The sequence below is a fragment of the Ambystoma mexicanum genome, chromosome 6p (genome assembly GCF_040938575.1).
Source record: "Ambystoma mexicanum isolate Mex_15411 chromosome 6p, UKY_AmexF1_1, whole genome shotgun sequence".
Lineage (NCBI taxonomy): Eukaryota > Metazoa > Chordata > Amphibia > Caudata > Ambystomatidae > Ambystoma > Ambystoma mexicanum.
The window spans coordinates 1,493,068,663-1,493,086,673 of NC_090935.1; positions in this window are offsets into that span (position 1 = coordinate 1,493,068,663).

The window sequence follows — 18,011 nt, forward strand, 5'->3', positions numbered from 1 at the left end:
TTTGAAGAAGTGCCTGAATTACTTTGAGTAATAGGTTCTTCTTTGGTTGTAGTAATTGATGAAGTATTAGTTTCTTTTAATCTCTTTGGAGGATTTGCAGTGACATCCTGTTGCATTTCTATTTGAACTAGTTTTCTTTTACAACATTTTGCTTTTTGTGGAACAGTATATGTTTTTAGATGGGGGTGTATAGTGAACATAGTCTATTTTATTCTAAAATGCAAGGAATATCAGCGTTTACTTTACTTGCATCAAAGTTTATTAGAAATAGACCATCAAGTGTACGTAAGCGTGATAGTGCTACGTAGCTCGTGCCTTCTTTAAAGACTGTGTTCAAAATATCTATCAATGCTTTATATAAGGTAAGACCTTGTGATTTGTGAATGGTGACTACTTATGCTAGAGTTAGAGAAAATTGTTCTCTGCGTACATACATGTCTTTGAAAAGAAGGAATCGAGCTGTTGAGCGCCCTATCCTTTTTACTTCTGAAAGTTTGTCAAAGATAATATTGACAAACTGAATGTTGTTGTCATGTGGGTATGTTTGAAAGCCAACAACTGTACCCAGTGCTCCATGTGCTCCATTAACTAGTCCTTGCTCCACGTCAATGTTACGTTTAAGCATTACTCTACAGTTTAAAGATAATTTTATTATTTTCTCCAAACCAGCTGTGTTGGAGATAGAATTTTCTAAGGTATTAGTCTTGTTGTGGCTTGTTGACACATGGGTAGTGTAATACCATGTACGTCCAGTTTTTCTATGGAGGAAATTTCAATTATTGGTTGCATTTCTTTTTTCAACATTGTTTCATTGAAGTTGGAACAGCTTGCAAGAGTTGGCATCAAGGACATACAATTGACATTTTTGTGTGCTAATTGTTCCATGACATCATTAGGACATGAGTTATGGCCATAAAGTGCATGGATGTGCCGGGTTTTTAATATTGCTTGTGCTTCTTGAGATAGTATACCAACTCTAATACTTTTTAAAATGTTGGCGTAGGTGAGGTCTGCAGACTGGCGCATGTTTTCTGTTAATTCTCTGTATTGGAAATGTTGCCAAAGGTGGACATTTCCTATGCTGCCAACAGTTTTACGGCAGAGTTTGTGTCCTAAGGTTTTAAAAATAGGTTCACCTTTCACTGGTGTCAATTGAAGAAGATCTCTGAAAACAATAATGTGTTTTCCTCCAAAGAGCTCTTTGTAGTTTATTTTAAGTACTTCTTGTAATCTGAGGTGAATCAAAGTAAACATTAGGTTGAAGACCATGCTCACTTCATCTATTAGTAGCATTTTCATTTGTTTTAACACTCTGCGTAGTTCCATTGCAGCTTCTGTAGAAAGTTTGTAATATTCTAATTTGTTTTCATGCTCTACGGAAGGAGTAGTAATCGGTGTATAGTGACACCGCCTATGTTGTAGTCAGCTAAACCCTTGAGGGCAGTTACAACAGCTGACAGTTTTTTGTTTGGCAATTGTTGAAGGAACTTGCTGATGATTTTGATTAAGAATGTTTTGCCTGAACCAGCTTCACCACTGATGTATAGTAGTATAGGTTTGTAATTTTGGCAGGTACATTCTTTATTTTCCTGTTGTACACCATTTGCAATTTCTTTTGTTACATCTTGAAAAATGCTACGTTGTTCATTGTTCAGTTTTGATTGTAGTACAGTTAAGTCTTCTGTATCTTCTTCATAGTGACACATGGTGTTTTCTACGTTCTGTCATAGCTAATTCTGCCTCATTTGATATTAGTGGTTGTCCCAGTGGTACTTGGCTTCGTGTTACAGAAGGATGACTACTGTTGGGAGTGTCCTTATCTAGTTGGGCCTGGAGTTCTTCTTCGTGTTGCTGTTCATTGTGCAACATTGTTTTGTACTGTGTAAAGTTTACATCGGTTATAGTGCTTTTCATTTGCTTTGAAAGCGTCTTCATAGGAGTCATAGTTATCTAGCATCTCTTCTTCTTTTCTCCATGGTTTAAAGAGTTGTAGCAGGGACATGTAATATAGTTCTTTATGATGAGGACTTTTTAATGACAATTTGATATGATTAATTAAACTTGGTTTGGTAAGTTTTACTAAGCTGCCTTCACAATTTGTCACTCTGTTTCTACCTTTTTTTTCATTGGGTTTTATATTATTTTTGTATGTGAAGTTTTGGGCTATGTGGTATAGACACATGGTTTCCAAAGTGGTACTTCTGTTTGGGTAGTGTGTCTAGTAAATAGTTTTTCAAAATGTCTTGGCTATTGGGATCATTTTTGGCTATTGTTTATATGCCGTTGTATGATTTGAGAACTCTTTTTCTAGATTTAGCAGGACCAAGACTTAGCCATACTATATTTTCAGATTTTCCATGCACAGCAGTACCGGTTAAACGATCTGCAGCTTCATAGCAGCCACATTCTCTATGAGAGAGTATTTTTATGCCCAAGCTTTACAATTTCTGAGACAGTGTTTTGTCTGATGACAGGTCATTCCAGAGGTCTTGAAGCTCTGTTTATTTCTGCTTTGGTTAAGTAGGCTGTAACATATCGTGCAACTGCAGTGGAATTGTCTGAAATGTACTGCACATCTATGTTTGCATTCCATAATAGGGCAATGATTGCATTGTAATCATTGATATATTTTGCTTCTTCTGTTCTTTTTATGTAATATGTGTTTTCAGATGATTTACCTTTAACACTGAAGACATGAAGTTGTTCACTTCACCTGTTTCTGTAACTGGTCTAGGGAAACCGAAGCAGCATTTGGTGTAGTATTTCCCTTTGTTTTTGTATTTGCAACGACAATATTTGCCACATTTGTGTCTTTGAAATTGTACAATTTGTGCATGAAGATCACTATTTGTTGCTTCTGATGGAATTTCACAAGTGACATATTTTTCGATAAAGTGTAAAAAGTGGCATCACTGTCTTGACCAAATTTAGGAGCATCTTTAATCCATAAAAGCATGTGGATATGTGGTGCTCCTCTGCTTGGTATTCTTTTCTCCAATAGAACTGTTGCACTTCTCAGAGGGGAGGAACAGTTTTCTTACAAATAAAGTGTAGCATAGCAATGAAGCGATGATGGACATATTTTGAAACATTAACAGGATCTAGAGAGCAAGGTTCTCTGGATTTTAGTATATCTATGTTTGTTTTGTTTTTGTTTGATATGCGTAGGAAATCATGTAAATCTTCCAATGCATATTCTGCACAACTTAATTGTCATGACCACGGGCCCTTTCCATGGAAGTTCCCCTAGGAGGTCTTGGGCTGCAGCGTATCATTCCTGGGCTAAGAGCAGAAAGGACACTGTGGCCAATTGTAATTCCAGCATTCCCGCTTCACTCAATATAGCCGCCAAGTGGCCGTTCCTGAATACTGCAGAGTGTTCCAGTTGTGAGGGCTCTGCAAGTATTTAAGCCCCTCCCCTCTGTTGAGCTGTGCTTCGCGTCCTCTTCCTTATTAGCGGACGCTTACCGCGGTTCGTTCCTGACAGGACTTCCTCTGTTCCCTGTACCACTTGTTATTCAAAATAGTTGTGCCCGCCACATTTACAATTCATTCAGTTGTAGTTCCTTATCTAGTTCGAGTCGCAGTCCTTTTCCTAGTTTCGTGTGTCCTGTGAGAGAGTGGTGTTCTTCTGTGAGGAAGTAATCCGGAGGAGCCGTTCTACAATTCCCAACCTACCGCAAGTACTGCTCCCATGTCAAGCATAATTATTATGTACAGTTCCTATTAGCGCAGTCTTGTAGTTTTCGAACGCGGGCTTCTTTAAGCCGCGCTTCACTCTTGAAGGCATTACTAAGGCTGTGGTTGTGAATGCAAATTGTTTTTTCCCGTAGTTGGCGCATTTAGTCACAGTAGCTACGCTTGTACATAACATTGGGGCGCGCACAGTGTCAAAACAGTATCATTAGTTTCCTTCACGCTTGTGCTCCAAATTTCATTTTAGTTTGTGAGGAAAGAATTTTGCATAGCGTGTTGCTTTACAGGAGGTACCTTTTGTTGTTGTTCGAGCGTAAGGTGCACTCACTCCCTTGCCTCTTCCCCAGACACATAGGAACTTGTGAGGTGATTATTGGTGTAGGTGGCATTTCCTTCAGAGTTGAAGTCTTTTCCCTCATCACCGTCCTAGCACCCGGGTGTCGATATAATCACCTGGTACTTTTTCTAGCATCCTAATTAGCATCTCCTGTGGTTATTGGAACACTCTAGTATCTGTCCAACCAGAGTTAGTTCCTTTCCTCCTCATTCATTCAGAGCCCATCTTCAGAACTTGCGCCCCTGTGCAGAAGCAGGATGGAGAGCCCTTCATAACATAAGTAGAGGTGAGCAAGGTGAACTCAGCAGGAAGGGAGAGGTTACAAGTGAGAAGACTATTCACAGCTTTTACATAGAATCCACACTTGACTGGTTTTTGTCATATACTACAGATTTTCTGCTTATTGAACGCAAGGAAAAGGCGTAGTGAGAAAACCACACACCCAGAGAAGAGTAGTGGAGGTTATCAGGAGCGGTGCTCCTGCGGAGCCCAAGGTAAGCGTTACATTAATGTAACAAACCAAGTGGGTGGGCCAAGGTTTCTTATCATACAACGTACAGCTTTGTGACGTCAGAACCAGTACTCTTTAGTACCACGCATGTTTGCTAACAGATTTGTAATGCTTGATTGTAAAACCTCATCTTTTTCTTGCACTTTTTGTAGTAATTGCGTGGCGGACATATTTTGAAAGTGGGTTCCTGATTTTAATGTGTGTGCAACTCCATATTATAGAGTTGCTAGTTCACTTTCAAAGAGTAGGTGGAATATGTATTCCACATTTTGTCTAAAATGTGGAATTTTATCTTACTTTCATGAAAAGTAAATGCACACATGATGTCATCAGTGATGTCATCAATGACATTTGTGATGTCATCTTTGATGTCCTGGGTGCCTTAGCAATGCACGGTAGTGGCGCGAGTTATGGTTGCTTAGCTTACCATAACTGGCGAATTTCAGGGGTTTTTCAGTTTGACTTGGAACCATAACGTCCCTTTAACAAGGGTTTTTTACTAAATTACAAAGGTTTCTAGTAGCGCGACTTAACCATAACGTCCCTTTAACAAAGTGTTTTTACCGAATATGTATTATATGTAAATCAGATTCACTTAAAATACTTTAAATGTTTACACTATAACACTTTGTAATACTTGATAATACACTTCAAAGGACACTTTCGCTTTTGTGTTTGTTTGCGGTTACATTTTTAGCTATCTTAGAAAGGGAAAAGACAATGTTACCATATTATGGGTCATTACGTACACTTGCGGTTTCTAACAGTTCATATGGTCATACATTTCCTCTGCAACACATATAGTAAAGTCACTTCAAGGGAGGAAAATGGTTAGTTAGTATAACAATAGCTTGGTTACAGGTTCTAGAGAGAGTTTCTTCGCACAGCAAGTCTTTTAAGTCCAAAAACGCAACCCTAGCTAAAGGTAGTTTGGAGAGGGCTCAAGGTCTTGACAATCAGCAGAATATGAAGAGTTCCAGCGGATTTCTTCCAATCCCTAGTGTTATAGAAGCAGCAAGTTGACACCTAACAAGGGAGACCTATAAAAGGACTTGATGAAGGGACACAAGCAGCGCCTTGAGTCAGAGGTAAGAGGGGGTGCACTCCAATGCTCTGGAGCGACTTCTTGGAATCAGGTAAGCAATATCTTTTTCCCCACAGTACCTTAGGTTTGAAGAAAATGTTTGTGCTGGATGCTCCGTGATGTTGCAGCTCTGGACCCGACCTCCGGATGCCTTGGTCTGATGACTGAAGGAATGACAATGGGTGGTATATCTCAGCAACAGTCTTGAGGGAGGATCTGTGGCACAACTTTCAGCAACTTCTTGGTTCACTCTGTGGTTTTGGTGTCTTTTCTGCAGCACCAACAAAGGATACAGATTGTCCGGTCAATCTTCTTTTCTTCCTGCAGTGTCGCACTCTGGTGAGGGGGTCTGGGTGAGTTGGATCAGACCTCTGGAGAATCCTTACGAGTTCAGCAAAGATTTGGATGGATTCAGCCTTTCCATGATAATGTACTCGAAATGGGCAGCAGGTCACCTGGTATTGGGGTTCTGCAGCTTGGGAAGCCCTTAGGGCCTTGGGAGATGGCTCAAGTCATAGTTTATCTTGGGACTGGTTGTTCCCACCAGCCAAAGTGAAGGAGCCACCCTCTTTGGAGCTCCTCTGCCGCTTAGAGAACAGGGTCAGGACAGCAGTGGTCACTTCACAGTGTTGCAAAGGGTCTGAAAGCATCTCTGGTCATTTTCTTCTTTGGTTACTTCAGCTTCCAGTGGTTGGCTTGCTTTTCACTTCAGAAGCCTCGCGTTTTAAACAGTTTCAGCACACACTCCTCTGAAATCTCTGTCAGCATGTTACAGAAAGGGGTGTTTGGCTGTCCCACTTCCTGCCTGCCCAGACACTCTTGAGCATTGGCGGGGATACCTAAGAGTTCCCACCAAAGGCAAAACACACTCACTGACCTCCCCCTCCCACAACGGAAGAAGAAGGGCTAACAAAGAAGGCCAACACACAAGGCCTCGACCAGAAGTCTCTGCCGGGCTCAGCCACGCTCAGCGCCAAGCTACACATGCTGTGCAAACACTGGCCTCCACAGTGGGAGGTAAGCCCCTACTTGGTATTAAACTAGCCCTGCACAATGTTGATAATAGTTCACCCACCAATAGACCTGGATGGAGATGGCTATTTTGTGCTGAAAATATAACCATGCCCCTCCCAACTACATTCCTGAGGACTGCCCTCCCTTCTGCACAGAGGCATGCATTATTAAGTCATCCTCTCAATGACATGGCACCTACATCTGAAGGCTTGAGATATTCGTACTCCATGGGCTAGGCAACCTTTCCTGCATAGTTAGAGCCGGCTGCTCCCATGGCTCTAACTATGCAGATTCGACCCCATTCACCAAGCAGAAGGAGTCTCATATCTGTAAAAGCACAACTGGCAATGTGACCGCTCAACTCGCTACACTGCAGGAAACTTATTCCCAGCCGAGCATGCCCAAGCTGGGAGTGAAAACACTAGAACTACAACCCCCATCATCCCCTTGAGCTGCACAGGCGTACATTAGGAAACCGGTGCTGCAGAACGCAATGCAGATGACGTCCGCGACGTACTGTGCACCTACTTATCGACCGACAGCCCGGGCCCCTCACCAAAGGCACAACAGCAAACTTCACACAAGCACACAATGCTTCATAAAACGTTGCACACCCACAGATAAGGAAGCTTTCTAGCAGCCATATGACCAGCCACACTCTCGCTGCAACACTAACGTTGCAGGCCAGCTCCTTGCACTCTCCTCCACGTAAACTGGCACTCCCTTCACCCTGAATCCAGGAGCCCCGCTCACAGCCCGTAACCTCAAATTGAGGTCTCGCACTGCAATTAGACTGCCTGGTTCACAGCCTGACTCACTGCCACAAGCCACGCCAGCATGCAATCACCGCCGTCGGGAACGAAAAGTACCTGGAACATCCAGGAGGACAAATGCATCCCATCATATGCACACTGTCTTGCACCTGCTACAGGGCCGCCCACCACCTGCAGCAGCAAGCACAAGCAATTGGCCCACTGATGCGAAGCCTGTTTTGGCCTGTTTGCGGCCAGTGATTGGCGTTCGCCTGTAAACTCTACACGTTCACTGTCCGGCACGGTAGGAACTCAGGGTGACTGGCGGTGTGGAGTTTTTTAGTGTTTGCAGGGTTTTAGCACGATTCTGTGAGGACTCCGAAAAATGGTTGCCTTTACGAGCCCTCTGTTAAAGTAGTTCGACCAGAATAAGGGCCATCTTTCGCTTCGGATTCTGGATAAAATTAGGAATCTAGGAATTGAGATGAAAGAATTAAGCTGGAAAGCTCCATTTGAATATTACAAAGAAAGGGAGAACTCATTGAAGGCAGCACGTTTGAATGTTAGGGCAGCAGTAAAACATGCTCTCGAGATTCATGATTTTATTGAGTCTCATGACTTGGATTGCCTGTTTATCACGGAAACATGGTGTACTGATTCCTCACTTGCGATGTTTCACTTAATTGTCCCTCAAGACTATTTTATTCAGATCATAAATAGAACAACCAGGAGAGGGGTGGGGGGTGGCTGTAATTATCAAAACCCCATTCAAGCTGTCCTATCTACAGGTTTTAGATTGGGGTGATTGGGTCATGTTTGCTTATGGTGTTCCCAAACCAAAGTCATACAAATTTTGTTAGGATAGCAACCGCCAGGACCAGCAAAAATATTCTTGGAAAAACTAGACTAGTTTCACATAGACATCGGTAGTAAACATAAGGAGTTCCTGTGCCTGCGTGATTTTTAACATCTGGCTGGAAGGTGCCACATCTCCTGATGCTAAGGAATTACTGGAGATGTTAGATATCCATGAGTTAACTTCATTAGTAATCTCTTCCTCACACAGGCATGGTCATTGCCTCGATGTTTTACTATATAGAGGTGAAATCATAGATACACTTTTTGTTTCATGGTCTGACCACGCTGCCAGATTGTTTAGGTTGAAGCAAACTGGAGGACGGTGTGGGGGGAAAGCTAACCCTACATCCATCCAATTTCCTAAAGACTTAAAGCCCTAAAGACTTGTTGGATATATCTGGTTGTGAACTGAAAAATGCTTTTAAGATAATCGATCCCTCTTCCTGTTGTGAGGAATTTTTAAAAACAGGGGTGGAGATTATGAATAATATCTGTAAACACGCCGCTCCTTTGCCACAGGGTAAACCTAAGAAAATGTCCAAGGCCTGGTTCTCAAAGGAATTACTCACAGCATGTACCTTAGATCCCTGGAAACAAAATGGAGGAGGGGGCGAAATCCAAATATCATATAGATGATCAAGACAACTCAAAAGGCATATAGAAAGGCTCCTTTGAAGCAAAAGCTATTTTGTTTTGATAAATAAGGTTGGTCAAGCGTCCAATAGAACAATAGAATTATACTCTGTTATTTCAAATTTTGTTGAACCCAGATGTGCCTCATTGGCTTTGGAGACCTCCCAGATGCAGGCAGATGCATTTAACTCCTTTTTTCGTGAAAGAAAATTAAGCTGATTCAGGAAAAGATTATACAATCATCGTCTAATGAACCAGAGCAGTTGGTACACAATAGCAGTACTAACAAGGCTGTTGGCCCACCAGCTAGAGAACCATTTTTATACTGTAGGGCCAAGGAAGAAAAAGTACAATCTCATCTTTTATATTTGAAGCCTACTAATGACACCTTATTTCCAATGCCATCTTGTGTGGCAAAAAGGTTGGAATCAGACAAATGACCATTTATAACGAATTTTGTAAATAAATCCTTATCAACGGGGTTTGTACCTGCAATACTGAAAAAGTCAGTGGTTACCCTGCTTCTAAAGAAACCGAAATTAGATCCCAAAAACTTGCAGAATTACCAGCCAGTGGCAGGACTACCTTGGCCAGGTAAGATCCCTGAGAAAATTGTAACTTCTCAACTACAGGAGTATGTGGAGTAGGAAGCCTTGCTGGATCCTTTTCAATCAGGGTTTCGACCTGGTCTTGGTTCCAAGACGGCATTGCTGACATTGTGGGACAATCTCTTTGAGGTGGTAAACTAGGCAGCTACATCCGTTCTCATTATGTTAGATCTGTCGGCAGCGTTCAACACGGTAGACCTGATATTATGTTACAGCGCCTTTTTGAGATTGGTAATGTCTCTGCACAAGCCCTGGGTTGGTTTGAGTCGTTTCTGAGAGATCGGGAACAACAGGTTAGGCTCAGGGGTTATCTCTTGGATTCCCTTCCACAGAGCTCTGGTGTACCTCAGGGCTCCTCCCTGTCCCCCTTATTTTCAATCTATATGTGAGACCTGAATATTCTGAGGAAACATCAAGTCAAATTTCATTCATATGCAGACAACACCTAGGTGTACGTGAGAGTTGAGAGGACAGAGGAGACTTTTGAGCTGGTGGAGCATTGTCTAAAAGAAGTTCAAGTATGCATGTGTTCGAACTAGATAATGTTGAATGCCAGAAAAACTGAGGTAGCATTGTTTGAAACCAAACATCAACTACAAAATGGTAGGCGCCCTCCATCTCCTTGCTTTCTAGAGACACATTTGGCCTTAGCACCCAAGATAAAAAATCTGGCTTGTATTTGGGAAGAGGACATGGGGAGTAAAGCACAGGTTAGCGCAAAGGTACAATTGGTGTTCTCACACCCTACGTCTGCTAGGACAGATCCCCCCGTTCATGCCAGGTAAGGATCGTGCAGCAGTTGTGGGGACTCTCACTTTACTCACATATGGATTATTACAATGTTTTGGTGATAGGAATCCCGACCACCCAAGTTCAGGGATTGCAAATAGCACAAAATGCGGCTGTGAGACTTATTTTTGGGGTGGCAAAATCATCCCCAATTTCTAACCTGCAGCTTTCACTGCATTAGATTTTAAAATCCTTTGTATGGTTTTTAAATGTGTAAAACAGTTGGCGCCCAGTTATCCGGTGTACAGAATCAAGATGTGTACTGCAGTCCGACACTTACACTCTTGTGACAAGTTGTTGCTGAAAGTCCCACCCTCTAGAAATGTACTTCGGTGGGACCGAAAGTTTGGAGTATATGGCCCAAAGCTCTGCAATAGGCTTCCAACGGGTATCCAAGCACAAAAAACACTTACTGCTTTTTAGAAGGCCCCGAAGACTTATCTCTTCTGTTAAATTAGTGAATTTGGTGAAATAGCTAGTTGCTTGGACACACAGTGTTTGTGGAGCTGACAAGGTACTTGCTGGTAACTGATTTTGGCCTACTGTTGGGTTCTATCTGTGCCCAGATACGATTGGGTTTGTTTGGTGCGCGATATAAATGAATTCAAATTCAAAATTCATATCAAGGCAAGTGTCATGTTGTTAACACACCCCAGCAGCCACCCTGCAAGCAGCCGTAATATATGCAAAGTTATAACTAGCAATAACCCTGCAAGCATCCCTAATGTATGCAATTTTATTGCTCGCAGCCACCCTGTAAGTAGCCTTCCTCGTGCACCTCCTCGCAATGCTGAAATGTCCAAGAAATGTGATGCTTCTACTATCCCGATTCGCGCAGGCCATAGCCTTGCACTGGCATGTGGTATCAGTATGCCTGCTATCACTATGCCGCAGCCACCAAACACTACCATCCCTTTTGTCTATCTGATTTTGCTGCACCCCTTGCTCACCAGGACTACACCAACACCATACCCCCTTATGCTTCTGCACCTAGCGGCATGCTCACCAGCCCCCTAGCACAGGGAATACCTTACTCCAGCCCACACCACCGCATGAAAAACCAGTCGACACTTCAGCTGGCAACCATCTCATCATCACCACCATCTCCAAACCAGGCCCTATCAACAGACCCACACATCAAACCCACCAACACACATCCTCTCATGACATGTGCTCTCATCAACGCACACTCCCTAAGTGCCCACACACTGGAGATGAACAATCTCATCACCAACCATAACCTTGATGCCTTAGCCATATCTGAAACATGGCTTCATGAAGCCTCAGGCGCTGCCCTATCACTAACCATCTGTACTGGATACACCATCTACCACAACAACAGACTCTTAGCCAGAGGTGGAGGCATCATCCTGCTAACCAAAGAATTCCTCCCTATCAGACAGCTCAAGACATCCCTCAATGGCAATGTAGATCTGCTTTCCCTCACTTTCACTTTCACCCCCTTTCACCATCACCATCCACCTCATCTATCACCCTCCTGGCAGCTCCTCTAATTTTGAAGAAAACTTACCCCACATCTTGGAGGACAATGTGCTAGAAGAATATGCGAGATCCATCATAAACGACTCCCTCTCCGCGGGAATTTTTCCCGACGCGTTCAAAACTGCTCATGTCAAGCCCCTTCTAAAAAAAACTTCCCTCGACCCTCTCAACCCCAAAAACTACCACCCCATCTCAAACACCAGGTTCCTTGCTAAACTCATCGACCAAACCGCTTACTCCCAACTAAACGCCTTTGTCGAAGACAACATTCTCCTAGACCCCGCTCAATCAGGTTTCAGAACACCACACGGAATAGAAACCACTCTGACCTCAATCTGGGATGACCTTAAAAACACGGCAGACTCTGCGGGATGCGCTGCACTAATCCTTGCACCCCCTGCTCACCAGGACTACACCAACACCATACCCCCTTATTCTTCTGCACCTAGCGGCATGCTCACCAGCCCCCTAGCACAGGGAATACCTTACTCCAGCCCACACCACCGCATGAAAAACCAGTCGACACTTCAACTGGCAACCATCTCATCATCACCACCATCTCCAAACCAGGCCCTATCAACAGACCCACACATCAAACCCACCAACACACATCCTCTCATGACATGTGCCCTCATCAACGCACACTCCCTAAGTGCCCACACACTGGAGATGAACAATCTCATCACCAATCATAACCTTGATGCCTTAGCCATATCTGAAACATGGCTTCATGAAGCCTCAGGTGCTGCCCTATCACTAACCATCTGTACTGGATACACCATCTACCACAACAACAGACTCTTAGCCAGAGGTGGAGGCATCATCCCGGTAACCAAAGAATTCCTCCCTATCAGACAGCTCAAGACATCCCTCAATGGAGATGTAGATCTGCTTTCCCTCACTTTCACTTTCACCCCCTTTCACCATCACCATCCACCTCATCTATCACCCTCCTGGCAGCTCCTCTAATTTTGAAGAAAACCTCCCCCACATCTTGGAGGACAATGTGCTAGAAGAATATGCGAGATCCATCATAAACGACTCCCTCTCCGCGGGAATTTTTCCTGACGTGTTCAAAACTGCTCATGTCAAGCCCCTTCTAAAAAAAACTTCCCTCGACCCTCTCAACCCCAAAAACTACCACCCCATCTCAAACACCAGGTTCCTTGCTAAACTCATCGACCAAACCGCTTACTCCCAACTAAATGCCTTTGTCGAAGACAACAATCTCCTAGACCCCGCTCAATCAGGTTTCAGAACCCCACACGGAATAGAAACCACTCTGACCTCAATCTGGGATGACCTTAAAAACACGGCAGACTCTGCGGGATGCACTGCACTAATCCTTCTCGAGATATCCCCCGCCTTCGACACAATCAACCACTCAATCCTCCTCGACCGCCTCCACTCCCTAGAAATCCGTGGAAACACTCTCAAATGGATAGCATCCTTCCTCAACAAATGGAACCAAATAACCCTACTCTCCTCCATTGCTTCCGCCGCCCGACCTGTCAATACCGGTGTTCCACAAGGAGCATGCCTATAAGCCCTCCTGTTCAACCTCTATATGTCTACACGCCCACAAATAATCTGCTTGCACAATATCCTGTGCTACAACTACGCCGACGACAGACAACTAATCCTAAAACTCCATAACTCATTACCCAGCTGCCAGCCCGACCTTGCTGCCTGCCTCCTTGACATTGATCACTGGATGACCACAAACCACCTCCTTTTAAACCCCACCAAAACAGAAATCATGGTGTGTGGCAACACCGAACTTCTCCCGCACCATCTACCCTGGCCATCATCCATGGGCAATTCCCCGACAACCTCATCCTCAGTAAAAAACCTTGATGCACTCTCGACTCTGACCTTACCCTCTCGCACCAAGCCAACAACATCTCTAAGTCCTGCCACTACCACCTCAAAACTCGTAGCCGCATTTTTCCATACCTCTCCTTTCCCAGCGGACTCGCCGCTGTCCAATCAATTATAATGCCAAGACTTGACTATGCTAACCCCCTCTACCTCCGAATCCAAGCATACCACCTGACTAAACTACAAAGAGCACAAAATGCTGCAGTCAAACTGCTACTAGCACTTGGCCCAAGAGATCACACCTCCCCAGCTCTCAAAACTCTCCACTGGCTCCCAGTTGCTCGAAGGGTCACCTTCGAAACCTTATGCATCTCTCACCGAGCAATGCATAAAACCGGACCTCAATACCTTCAGGACAAACTAAAACCTTATCATCCACTGTGGACTCTAAGATCAAGCTCTGCCCGCCTCCTAGTAATACCAAAAACCAACACAGTCAGGTTAGGTGGATCATCATTCTCAGCCTTGGCCCCCACTCTGTGGAACTCACTTCCATCCCACATCCGACTCACCGAAGACCTCTTTCCGCAAATTACTGAAAACATGGCTCTTCCCTTAAAATCGACTCTTAGAACAAACAGTATAAACAGCCACAATAAACAGAAACCCAAGGTTGCTGAATCGAAAATAACAATCCTACAAAGAGACCTGACTGAGAAAATGGAAAACTAAAATGGCTGGCATAAATAAAACAGATAAACTGAGTAGAACGAATGAAGTGGATGAAACGGATGAAATGGATGAAAGGGATGAAATTGATGAAACGGATCGAGCAAATGAAGTGGATGGAGTGGAGGAAGTGGATGGATCGGATGAAGTGGATGGAGCGGATGAAGTGGATGGAGCGGATGAAGTGGATGGAGCAGATGAAGTAGATGCAGCAGATGGAGTGGATGAAGCGGATGGAGTGGATGAAATGGATGGAGCGGATGAAGTGGATGGAGTGGATGAAGTGGATGGAGCAGATCGAGTAGGAGGAAATGATGAAGCGGATGGAAAGGATGAAGTGGATGGAGCGGATGAAATGGATGGAGCAGATGAAGTGGATGGAGCGGATAAAGTGGATGCAGTGGATGGAAAGGATGAAGCGGATGGAACAGATGAAACTGATGAAACGGATGGAACGGATGAAGCGGATGGAGCAGATGAAGCGGATGGAGTGGATGAAGTGGATGGAGCGGATGAAGTGGATGGAGCGGATGAAGCAGATGAAGCGGATGGAACAGATAAAGCGGATGGAACGGATGAAACGGATGAAACGGATGGAATGGATGAAGTGGATGGAACGGATGGAGCAGATGGAATGGATGGAGCGCATAAAACGGATGGAGCGGATGAAACGGATGGGGTGGATGAAACGGATGGAGCTGATGGAGCGGATGGAATGGATGGAGTGGATGAAGTGGATGGAGTGGAAGGAGCGGATGAAATGGATGGAGCAGATGAAGTTAATGGAGCGGATGAAGTGGATGGAGTGGATGAAATGGATGGACCGGATGGAACGGATGAAGCGGATGGCATGGATGAAGCGGATGGAGCAGATGAAGTGGATGAAGCGGATGGAACGGATGAAGTGGATGGAACGGATGAAGCGAATGGAACGGAGGGAGCGGATGGAACGGATGGAACGGATGAAGCGGATGAAGCGGATGGAACAGATGAAGCGGATGGAACGGATTGAACAGATGAAATGGATTAAACAAATGGAATGGATGAAGCGGATTGAACGGTTGGAGCGGATGGAACGGATGGAGCGGATGGAACGGATGGAGCGGATGGGGCGGATGAAATGGATGGAGCGGATGAAACGGATGGAGCGGATGGAACGGATGGAGCGGATGGAACAGATGGAGCGAATGGAACAGATTGAGCAGATGTAACTGATGGAGTGAGTGGAACACACAGAGAGTATGGAACAGATGAAGCGGATGCAATGGATGAACGGATGGAGCCGATGGAACGGACTGAGCAGATGTAACTGATGGAGTGAGTGGAACACACAGAGCGGATGGAACGAATGAAGCGAATGAAGCGGATATAACGGATGGAACGGATGGAGCGGATGAAGTGGATGGAACGGATGGAGCGTATGAAATGGATGGAGCGGATGGAACAGATGGAGCAAGTGGAACGGATTGAGCTGATGTAACTGATGGAGTGAGTGGAACACACGGAGCAGATGCAATGGATGAAGCGGAATGAACGGATGAAGCGGATGGAACGGATGGAACAGTTGGAGCAGATGGAGCGAATGGAATGGATGGAACGGACGGAACGGATGGAACGGATGAAGGGGATGAAGCGGATGGAGCGGATGGAATGGATGGAACGGACGGAACGGATGGAATGTTTGAAGCGGATGAAGCGGATGGAGCCGATGAAGCGGATTGAGCGTATGGAACGGATGAAGCGGATGCAATGGATGAACGGATGGAGCCGATGGAATGGACTGAGCAGATGTAACTGATGGAGTGAGTGGAACACACAGAGCGGATGGAACGAATGAAGCGGATGTAACAGATGGAACAGATGGAGCAGATGGAACGGATGAAGTGGATGGAATGGATGGAGCGGATGAAATGGATGGAGCGGATGGAACAGATGGAGCAAGTGGAACGGATTGAGCTGATGTAATTGATGGAGTGAGTGGAACACACGGAGCAGATGGAATGGATGAAGCGGAATGAACGGATGAAGCAGATGGAACGGATGGAGCCGATGGAACGGACTGAGCATATGCAGCGGATGGAGGGAATGGAACGGATTGAGCAGATGTAACTGATGGAGTGAGTGGAACACACTGAGCGGATGGAACAGATGAAGCGGATGGAACGGATGAAGCAGATAGAACAGATGGAGCAAATGGAACAGATTGAGCAGATGTAACTAATGGAGTGAGTGGAACACACAGAGCGTATGCAACGGATGGAACGAATGGAGCCGATGGAACGGACTGAGCAGATGGAACTGATGGAGCGAGTGGAACACACAGAGCAGATGGAACGAATGAAGCAGATGTAACGGATGGAACGGATGGAGCAGATGGAACGGATGAAGCGGATGGAACGGATGAGCGGATGAAATGGATGGAGTGGATGGAACAGATGGAGCGAGTGGAACAGATTGAGCTGATATAACTGATGGAGTGAGTGGAACACACAGAACGGATGGAGCAGATGGAACAGATGGAACAGATGGAGCAGATGAACGGGTGGAGCAGATGAACGGATGGAGCAGATGGAACGGATGGAGCTGACAGAGCAGATGGAGTGGATGGGACCGATGGAGCGGATGGAACAGATGGAGCGGATGGAACAGATGGAGTGGATGGAACAGATGGAGTGAATGGAACAGATGGAGTGGATGGAAGTGATTGAGCAGATTTAACTAATGGAGTAAGTGGAACACACGGAGCAGATGGAACAGATGAAGCGGATGGAATGGATGAAGCAGATGGAACGGATGAATCGGATGGAACGGATGAAGCGGATGGAGCAGATGGAGCTGATGGAATGGATGGAACGGATGGAACGGATGAAGCGGATGAAGCGGATGCAGCGAAGAAAGCGGATAGAGCGGATGAAGTGGATGAAGCAGATGGAGCAGATGAAGCGGATGGAACGGATATAGCAGATGGAGAGGATGGAGCGAATGGAACAGATTGAGCAGATGTAACTGATGGAGTGAGTGGAACACACTGAGCGGATGGAACGGATGAAGCAGATGGAATGGATGAAGCAGATAAAACGGATGAAGCGGATGCAACGGATGGAACGGATGGAGCGGATGGAACAGATGGAGCGGATGGAACAGATGGAGCGGATGGAACAGATCGAGTGGATGGAACAGATGGAGCAAATGGAACAGATGGAGTGGATAGAAGTGATTGAGCAGATTTAACGAATGGAGTAAGTGGAACACAGGGAGCAGATGGAACAGATGAAGTGGATGAAATGGATGAAGCGGATGGAATGGATGAATCGGATGGAACCGATGAAGCGGATGGAGCAGATGGAGCGGATGGAATGGACGGAACGGACGGAACGGATGGAACGGATGAAGCGGATGAAGCGGATGGAGCGGATGAAGCGGATGGAGTGGATGAAGCAGATGAAGCAGATGGAGCAAATGAAGCAGATAGAACGGATGGAGCAGATGGAGTGGATGGAGGGAATGGAACGGATTGAGCAGATGTAACTGATGGAGTGAATGGAACACACTGAGCGGATGGAACGGATGAAGCGGATGGAACGGATGAAGCAGATAGAACAGATGGAGCGAATGGAACAGATTGACCAGATGTAACTAATGGAGTGAGTGGAACACACAGAGCGTATGCAACGGA